Source organism: Mustela nivalis, assembly GCF_964662115.1.
Source record: "Mustela nivalis genome assembly, chromosome: 8".
In the NCBI taxonomy this organism is placed as follows: Eukaryota; Metazoa; Chordata; class Mammalia; order Carnivora; family Mustelidae; genus Mustela; species Mustela nivalis.
This window is the reverse complement of record NC_139027.1, coordinates 115,868,895-115,879,268: the sequence shown is the minus strand read 5'-3', so window position 1 is coordinate 115,879,268 and position 10,374 is coordinate 115,868,895. Positions and strand designations below refer to the sequence as shown.

At 47.8% G+C, this 10,374-nt stretch overlaps 1 pseudogene across 1 annotated transcript; it reads right to left on the bottom strand.

The window, feature by feature from the left end:
- Window positions 1-1,955: 1,955 nt before the first annotated feature.
- Window positions 1,956-7,778, bottom strand: LOC309870646 (histo-blood group ABO system transferase 2 pseudogene; annotated as a pseudogene). Its single transcript has 2 exons — window positions 7,761-7,778; window positions 1,956-2,645 (listed from the first exon to the last, which is right to left on the bottom strand). The product of its transcript is annotated as a histo-blood group ABO system transferase 2 pseudogene (transcript).
- Between the last annotated feature and the right edge of the window lie 2,596 nt (window positions 7,779-10,374).

Below are 10,374 nucleotides of genomic sequence, written 5' to 3'. Positions count from 1 at the left end.
GAAATGAAGGGCCACCTGCACCCCAATATTCATAGCAGCAATGTCCACAACAGCTAAACTGTGGAAAGAGCCTAGATGTATCCCTCGTTGTGTGTGGCCATTGGCCCATTGGCCACGTTGATCTCCATCACCTGGTGACAGGCCAAGGTCAGTCAGTGAACCTCCACCACCAACCCCCTAAAAAAGGTCCCCATGTAGTAAAGGTTTCCCTGGTCCATGGGGATGTGGGCCTGGGACTGTGGCCAGCACTGGTAGCTGAAGTCTTCATGGGACACCTGGTAGAAACTGGGCTGCAGTGTGCCAAAGAGGGGGGACAGGATCTCCATGCCCGCATGGTCACAGAACTTCATGTCCACCTCTGAGCACACCAGGTCGTTCACCTCATGGAGGAAGTGCTGCTCACAGAAGCAGCTGACCATCGCCATGTGCTGCATGGACACGTCCTGCCAGTGCGGGGCACCAGGGACCTTCAACAGATGAGATAAAGAAGATATTGCCCATATATACAAGGGAATATTTCGCAGCCATCAGAAAGGATGAATACCCACCATTTGCACTGACATGGGTGGAACTGGAGGGGATTATGCTGAGTGAAATAAGTAAAGCAGAGAAAGACAATAATCATATGGTTTCACTCATATGTGGAACATAAGGAATAGAGCAAAAGACCATAGGGGAAGGGAGGGAAAACTGAATGGGAAGAAATCAGAGAGGGAGACAAATCATGAGAGACTTTGGACTCTGGGAACCAAACTGAGGATTACAGAAGGGGGGATATGGGGTAGCTGGGTGAGAGGTACTAAGGAGGGCACATGTTGTGATGAGCACTGGGTGTTACAGGCAACTAATAAATCACTGAACACTCACATTAAAATCTACTGATGTACTATATGTTGGCTAATGAATTTAAATTTTAAAAATTAAATTAAATTAAAAAATAAAAAATAAAATCAAGGCAGAAACCATACATAACTCAGAGGGCTCCATGCTCCTAGAGGCTGAGCTAGTGGCTACAGCCAAGGCCTCTGGTGTTCAGGGGACTGAAGGTCTGGGAGGTGGCTCGGTGCACCCCTGCCCCTGAAGCCCCGTGGCCATGGCAAGGTGCAGGGACTAGGAGGGAAGACATGACCAGAGGCCATTCTGGCTCCATGGCCGCTGCAGGACCACTCCCAGACCCACCAGGCAGTGTCTGTCTAGAACCAGGAAGAAAACCTTTTCCCTTGATTGTTCTTTTTTTTTTTTTTTTTTAAAGATTTATTTATTTATTTATTTATTTTGACAGTCAGAGATCACAAGTAGGCAGAGAGGCAGGCAGAGAGAGAAGAAGGGAAGCAGGCTCTTTGCTGAGCAGGGAGCCCGATGTGGGGCTCGATCCCAGGACCCTGGGATCATGACCTGAGCCGAAGGCAGAGGCTTTAATCCACTGAGCCACCCAGGTGCCCCTGATTGTTCTTTTTAAAGATGGCCGCTCAAGTGGGTTAAAGCTTCTGCCTTCGGCTCAGGTCATGATCTCAGAGTTCTGGGATGGATCCCCACATCGGGCTCTCTGCTCAGCAGGGAGCCTGCTTCCTCCTCTCTCTCTGCCTGCATCGCTGCCTACTTGTGATCTCTGTCTGTCAAATAAATAAATAAAATCTTAAAAAGGGGGGGGGGCGCCTGGGTGGCCCAGTGGGTTAAAGATAGTTGCTCAGCACTGACACAGAAAAACATCTGACATAAAACTGGAGCCGCTCACAGGTGCAAATGACCCAGAAGCTATGAAAATGTAGTGACCACAAAGAGAGGACCTTGTGTCCCCAGGCAGGCCTCCTGTGCGCGGGTTCAGCTGGGGGCCCTGGCCATGCCTGTGCAGGCAGGGCTGGGCTCCATAGTCTCCCTCGAGGGGACAGAAGTAGAAACATGCTCTGACAGCTCTTCTCAGGACAGCACCCCCTGATGGAGATGGGGACAGCCCCTTATGAGTCCCAGATGTCCTGGTTGATTCTTGGGCACGGTCTGAATCTTAGCTTCTTCATGAAGGGCAGGGAGGATAGCCCAGCCACTGCAGATCCCATATGTCCTCTAGGGATAGCACCTTGGTGGGCTTGTGGTCCAGCGGGTACCTGTTCAAGTGGCTCTCGTCAAACCACACAACCTCAATCCTATATGCCAGGTTGATCCCCATCACCTGGTGACAGGCCAAGGTCAGTCAGTGAACCTCTACCACCACCACCCCAAAAATGGCCCCCATGTAGTAAATGTCACCCTGGACCCTGGGGATGTGGGCCTGGGACTGTGGCCGGCACTGGTAGCTGAAGTCTTCATGGGACACCCAGTAGAAACTGGGGTGCAGGGTGCCAAAGAGGGGGGACAGGATCTCCATGCCCACATGGTCACAGAACCTCATGTCCACTTCTGAGCACACCAGGTCATCCACCTCATGGAGGAAGTGCTGCTCACAGAAGCGGCTGACCATCGCCATGTGCTGCATGGGCACGTCCTGCCAGTGCGGGGTGCCAGGGACCTCGAGGACCACCACCTTCAGCCCTCCCAGGGGGGTACAGGGGACTGGCAGCCCACTGGTTGGTGATGACCTAGTAGGCGACCCTGTGTCCTACTGTGATGGGCTTCTCTGCCCTCTGTAGGAACAGCTCCAGGAAGACCACCTGTCGACAGAGACAAGGGACAAGGCAGGAGGAGGGTTACTGTCAGAGGTGGCGGAAGGACCCCAGAGCTGTGGGCCATGGATGTGTGCACCTTCTTCAAGGGGACAGGCCCTGGGCTGCTTTAAGCAACAGCCACTCTCACAGTCTGTCCAGAGCAAGTCTGCTTGTGGGACCTCCTTTCCTTCTGCTCCCAGAGAGGGAGGCCATCAGCACCCCCATCATACAAAGGGGAGCCTGAGGCTTCAGAGGTGGGAAACCAACCCCACAGTCAGAACGCTGGAGCCAGGAACACTCCCCCTGTGCCGAGCTCCCAGGCAAACCCAGCAGGTGCCCTCTCCTGGCCGACCCCCTGCAGGTCCTTTCCCCATCTGCAAGGCGTAGAGCACCTTCAGGCACAGGCCTCCTTTCTGTGGCCTACAGACTGGCTAGAATCAGCAGGGCTGGCCTCCTGCCCCACTTTGCTTTGAGTGGGCTGTCGCTGGTCCCCACAGAGTTGTTGTCTCCAACCCCATAGGGTTCTCCCTTGAAGGCTACTGGGACCCTTGCTGACAAAGTCCATCAGTCAACCCTGCTATTCCTAGGAGTGGTCACCCTTGAACTCCCCCAGATCAGGAATCAGGTCCAGCCCATGGACAAGGAAGGAGAAAGAGGACCGCTGGAAGAAAAGGGGGCTTGCTTAGGCCCCAGCCATGAATTTAAGAGCATAAGCTTCCAGGTCCAGGTCTACATCTCCTGAGCCTTAAAAAGTTGGAAGTCTTGACTCTCTGAGGGGACCTGTGGGGACAACAGCTCCCCCATTGTCAGCAAGGGTGGTGAGCCCCTCTGAGACTGATTTTTTAAAAGATTTTATTTATTTGACAAAGAGAGAGACAGCTAGAGAGGGAACACAAGCAGGGGGACTGGGAGAAGGAGAAGCAGGCTCCCCACTGGAAGAGGTCAACATGGTGGGGTTCAATCCCAGGACCCTGGGATCATGACCTGAGCCAAAGGCAGATGTTTAATGACTGAGCCACCCAGGTGCCCTGAGATGGATTTTTTTCACAGACACTAAGGCTACTTCCCTGTGCCTGTCCCATACCTGGCAGCTTAGTAAGTTGCTCACACAGGGAAAGTGAGCACTACATTTAAATTGGGGGCAAGGCCAAACACAGCCAGCAGACATGAGTCAGGTCACCAGGGGGGCAAGTCCAGGTCCAGACAACAGGGTAACAAGCCAGGCATGAAGCAGGGGGAGGGCAGAGGAGGAGAGAAGAGTGTTCCTGGCAGAGGGCAGAGGGCAATGTAAAGGCCTGGGGTCAGGTCCAAGGCACATGTGGGATGACCACACACCTGGGAGGCCCACAAGGGAGGGGGGATATGGTGGGAGAGGAAAGGCTGGGAAGAACAAGCAGCTGGGGAGTGGATCACATAGAGGCTCAACATTTATGTCCTGAAAAGATCACTCTACTGGTTACTGGAGAAGAATGGGCTCTGTACAGCTGAGAACAGGAAAACCCTAACCATAAGCCCTAATCCTAACCCCACCCTAACCCTAATCAAACATCACACTCAATTTTGAGGACCGACAGCTCTACTCTGTCCATCATGCTGGCTTTCACTCCTTGCTCAGTATTGTACTGAGAATTCTACCCAGAACAATATGGCAAGAAATAAGGAATCCACATGTGAAAGGAAATACTAGAACTAGCTCTATTCAGAGAACAGAGATGGCATCATCTTATATACAGAGTTGCCTAAAGAATCAACAAAAAATGATTACAGCCAGTTCCCTAATTCTGCAAAGTTACAGGACAAAGTATCAATACACAAAAATCTCTCTTATTTGTATACGCTAGCAATGAATCATCCAAAAAGGAATTAAAGAAAATAATTCCATTTTAAGGAATATCAACATTGACAAAATACATAGGAATAGCTGTAATCAATGTGTACAGCTTGTACACCAAAAATTACAAAACATTGCAGAAAGAAAGTAAGGGAAACCTAAATAAATCTGAGGACACCCCATGGTAATGACAAGACATACTATTGATAGGATGGCAACAGTACACAAAGCAATGTGGAAATTCAATGTGTCCCCAAGAAATTTCACAAAGGCCTTTGGGAAGAAATGCACAAGCTAATCATAACAGTCATATGGAATTTTAAGGGAACGCAAGATAGCCAAAACCATCCTGAAAAAGAAAATCAAAGGTGAAAGGTCACATTTCCAAAGTTCAAATCTTAATACAAAGCAACAGTAAACAAAACATTGTGATACTGTTGTAAAGGTAGGCATACACCCTGAAACAAATAATACGTTATATGTTAATTAATTGAATTTAAGTTAAAAAAATTTTTAAATAAATAAAATTAAAAAATTTTAAAGTATGCATACAGATCAGTGGAATTTAACTGAGAACCCAGAAATAAACCCCTTCATCTATGGTCCACTGAATTTTGACAAGGGTGGACAACATTACACTAGGGGACAGAATGATCTTTTGAGCAAAGGGTGGTAGACAATCCACTATCCATGTACAGAGGAAGGGCACTGGACCCTTACCTCACATCACATATAAATATTAATTCAAAATAAGTTAAAGGCTTAAATGTAAGAGGTAAAATTATAAACTCTAGAAGAAACAAATGGGGATAAATCTTCATAACCTTGGATTTAGCAATGTTTTTAGATCTGACACCAAAGCATAAGAAGGGAAAGAAAAAAAATAGATAAAATAATATCCTCAAAATTAAAAATCTGTCCCAGGAGCCTGGGTGGCTCAGTTGGTTAACCATCTGACTCTTAATTTTGGCTCAGATCATGATCTCAGGGTCATGAGATTGAGCCCCACGTCAGGCTCCACACTGAATGTGGGGCCTACTTAAGATTCTCTGTCCTTCTCCTTCTGCACCTGTCCACTTGCACACTTTCTCTCACTCACTGTTAAAAAAGAAATGAAGGGGTGCCTGGGTGGCTCAGTGGGTTAAGGCCTCTGGCTTTGGCTCGGGGCATGATCCCAGGGTCCTGGGATCGAGCCCCGCATCAGGCTCTCTGCTCAACAGGGAACCTGCTTCCCTGCCTCTCTGCCTACTTGTGATCTCTGTCTGTCAAATAAATAAATAAAAGTCTTTAAAAAAATTTTTTTAAAGAAATGTAAAAAATTTAAAAATATTTGTGCATCAGAAGATACTATCCAGAAAGTGAAAAAACCCAGAATGGAGGGAAATATTTGTAGATTATTTATCTAGTAAGACTCTGTTGCCCAGAATATGTAAAGAGCTCTTATAACTCAACAAAAAGACAATCCCATTTTTGAAATGGACGAAGGACTTGGATAGACCCTTCTCCAGAGAAATCATACAAATGGTGAATAGCACATGAATAGATTTTAAGTATCTTTTATGGAAATAAAGATTTAAACCAGTTAGATGCCCTTTTACACAAGTAGAATCACTATGATCAAGAAAACTAAAAATAGTAAGAGGATGTTGAGAAACTGAAACCCTTAAACTCACTTGTGAAAAATGATTCAGTCTACATGTAAAATAGTTTGGCATTTATTCAGATAGATCAAAGCAGAATTACCATATGGTTCAACAATTGTACTCCTAGATATATACCCCCAAAATTGAAAACACTGGTTCAAGCAAACAAACAAAAATGTACAGGAATATTCATAGCAGCAGAGTTCACAATAGGCAAAAACCAGAAACAATGCAAATGTCCGTCCATGGGGAAAAGGATAAACAAAATGAGGTAGATCCATAAATGGCCATCTTGTTCTGCCCTATGAAGGAATGACATAAAATAGTTCATTTGTGGGGACAAAACATGGTGGTTCCTTAAAATATTAAACACAGAATTCCACTGCAGCCTATATGGCCCCAAAAATTGGAAGTAGAATTACCCATATTCAAAGCAGCCTTTCTCACAACAGCCAAAAGGTGGAAGCCACCCAAGTGTCCACTGACAGATGGATGGATAAACAAAATGTGGCTTATAACCATGGAACATGATTCAGCCTTAAAAATGAAGAGAGTTCTGTGGTGCTTGGGTGGCTCAGTGGGTTAAACCTCTGCCTTCAGCTCAGGCCATGATCTCAGGGACCTGGGATCGAGCCCCACATCAGGCTCTCTGCTCAGCAGGGAGCCTGCTTCCCCCCCCCCCCACCTGCCTCTCTGCCTACTTGTGATCTCTATCTGTCAAATAAATAAATAAATAAAATCTTATTTAAAAAAAAAGTGAAGGGAGTTCTGACACAGACTACAGCACAGGTTGAACCTGGAAGTCATTACACTGAGTAAAACCAGTCAGTCACAGAAGGAGAGATACTTGTGATCCCACTTGGATGAGGTGTCTGGGACACAAAACTGGATGTGGCTGCAGGAGACTGAGAGGAAAGGACAATAGGGAGTTGGTGTTTCATACATACAGGCTCTCTCGGGGAGAATGAGAAAGTTCTGGAGAATGATGTACAACCGTGGGAGCTCAGCTAAGGTCAGAATTGTGTATCTGAAATGTTTTAAGTCGTCAATGTTCTTATGTTCAGTCACTGTGAAAAAGTGATTGAAGGACAGACGCACATCACAATGTGGATGGACACTGAAAACAGCCCCAGTGACATAAGCCATATAGAAATACCACTCCAACTAAAGCCATCTGTGCTCCTTAAGTCCATCAAGGTTACCCAAATAAGGGAAAGTCCTGGAAGAAGTTCCAGAAGAAAACTGGATCTGAATGGAGAAGACATTTCAGACCATCGGGGCAGGTGGTAACAGTTGAAGTGGGCCTGTGCTCTGGGTTCAAATGTGGAAACCATCACGATTTCCTCACTTGGGGTTCCATGGTGGTTCCACAGGACAGTGTCCTTATTTGGGGTAAAATGAACCAAATAACTTGGGTGAAGTGGCAAACGTGGTAAAGAAATGACAGCTGGGGAGTCTGCGTGTGGAGATAAAGCATATTTGTGCTGCTGTGACAAGTTACTGCAGATTTGAAACCACCACAGAGTAAATGACTCTTCCAAACATCCACATTAGCATCACATTACAGAAGCAGAGAGGACATCAGACTCCAGGACGGAGGCCAAGCCCTCCCAGATCCAGTTCACCCACCATGGACAGGCCACTCACCCTTGGAGGAGGCCACATGTTAGCAAGAGACTCATGGGAGGATTAAATCAGGCACCCCCGTGTCTTGGGTGCAGTGGAAGCAGTGGGATTTGGAATTCCAATTCTCCATAATGCTCAACCACAAGCTGGTTAGAACTGTGAACAAACAGGAAGGGAAGCCTCAGTAAAGTGGACTGGGCATGCCAGAAGGGGAGGCTGGAAGGGGGTGCCTGGTGCTCAGTGCCTGTTACAGACCCCACATTAGAATCCCCCACAGGAGAAACTCATCCGTTCCCAGGCCCCACCGGGGAAGCTGGAGGGTCCATCTCCTACAAGAAATCCCGCAGCTCAGCCATTGAGAATCCTCCATCACCCCAAGCCCCTGCTTTTCTCCAGTGGACTTTCCTTCCAAACAACCCTTCCAACTTCCTCCTCCTCCGTGAAATAATGTTCCTCTCCTTTGTTTCTTGCATTTGTCTGTGATGGGACTAGCTTGCTCAGCCCAGATTGCCATTCTCTGCTATTCCCGAATAAACTCATTTTGCTGGTCAACTAACTGGCAGTTTGAGTCTAAAGTGAACAGAACTAGTAAGTTCAAGAAACTTGCAAGGAACAAAATCAATCTACATGAATCAATTGCATTTCTACGTGCTCCGAAGGAACCATCAGAAAGAGACTATGGGGGTGCCTGGGTGGCTCAGTGGGTTAAAGCCTCTGCCTTTGGCTCAGGTCATGATCTCAGGGTCCTGGGATCGAGCCCCACATTGGGCTCTCTGCTCCACAGGAAGTCGGCTTCCTCCTCTCTCTCTCTCTCTCTGCCTGCCTCTCTGCCTACTTGTGATCTCTATCTGTCAAATAAATAAATAAATAAAAATCTTTAAAAAAACAAGAAAGAAAGAAAGAGCCTATGGAGAACAATCCCATTTACTACTGCATCCAAAAGAACAAGAACCAAAAGAACCTCCTGAACCAAGGAGGTGACAGACTTGTCCTCTGACAGCCATGAGACACTGATGACAGACATGGAGGGAGACACACGGAGATGGGAAGACAGGCTGTGCTCAGGGAAGAACCAACACTGGGAAAATACCTGCTCTCCCCAAAGGCGTCTACAGGGTCCACGCTGTTGCTCCCGAACTTCCAGACTCTGGACCAACCCTGAAGAGGGGGTGCACACAGGAAGGACCCTGCAGGGCTGAGGTGAGGGGAGCAGAAACACCCAGCTCGCATCCACTCCCTGACTGCAGACTGTCTGAGGAGCCCCACGAACCGAATCCGCATGTGTGCACACAAACCCAGACGTGGGATTCAGGGCGCACATCCAAAACCAGAAAGGGGAGACCCCACAGACCCGCTCATAGCACCGTGGGAGGCCACATCACCACACACAATACCACAGAAGCCCCAGTGTCTACACAGCGTGCCCTTCCTCCCTGGGGTCCTGAGACCATGCACCCCCTCGCCAGTCCCTGCTCAGCCTGCTTCTCCTCACCTTCTCCTCCAGCCTCCAGTCCTGGAGGGGGCTGGACTGCTGTCAACATGGAGGCAGCCCCACATCCTCCACAGTAGATCCTGTCAGTGTGGATGTGGACCCACATCCTCCCCAGCTTGTCCTATCAGCGTGGGAGCGACCCCACCTCCTCTAGAAGTCTCCACAGTGGGTCCTGAGGAGGCCAGGCTCAGGGCAGGAGCTGGGGTCTGGCGCCCTCTGCAGGCGGTGGAGACAGTGCAGGACTAGGGAAGCTCACCCTTCAATGGAAGCACCTGCTCCCTCCAGGGGTCCAGCTGAAGCCATTTCATTCTGGAAATTCAAGCTGCATGGAGCCCAGTACCCCCAACTTCTCCAAAAATAGCTAAATAACAATGAATTGGAAACAATATGGAACAACAACAGTCCCTGGCCCAAATGGTGGCTCCAAACATGACCCTGGCTCTGACGCAGACCCACACTCTGACTTCAACTTGTTCTCAAGCCTGGCCCTGTCCCCAGTCCAAGACCCTAACCCTATCCCCCAACCCAAACGGTGTTCATGAGAATCAAAAGGTAGAAACTGAAAATATCCATCAATAGTGAACCCATAAACAAAGTGTGGCGAAGGGTTTGAATTTGGGTTCAAGTTCAGGTTTCAGTCAGAATTCTAGATCAGTCTTTGGTTTTAGGGTCAGGGTGAGGATTTAGAGTTAGGGGCAAGGGAACAGTTAGAGTTTAGGGCTTTAGGTTTATGATTTAGGGTTTAAGACTCAGAGCTTCTGGGATAAAGTTCAAGGTCAAATTTGGGGTTTGGGTTCATGTTGGGATTTGGGTTCAGTCAGGGTTCATGGCTCAGAGTTCTGGTTTAGAGTTTGGGTTCATGCACCAGGGCTTGGATCCAGGGCTCAGGTTCAGAGTCAAGGCTTTAGGTTCAATTTCATATTTGGAATTCAGGGTTCCAGTTTGGGCTTTAAGTTCAGGTTAGGTTTCAGCATTAAAGTTAGAGGTTAAGATTAGGTTTAGGAATAACACATTCTCTTCAGTTGTCATCATGGACACGAAATTTCTATCGGAAGTTTCTAAATCTGAAATGTATTTCATACGGGTGTCAGGAGCTGGTTTAGAATTTAAGATCTTAGTAACTCCCTACCAACATCATTCTGA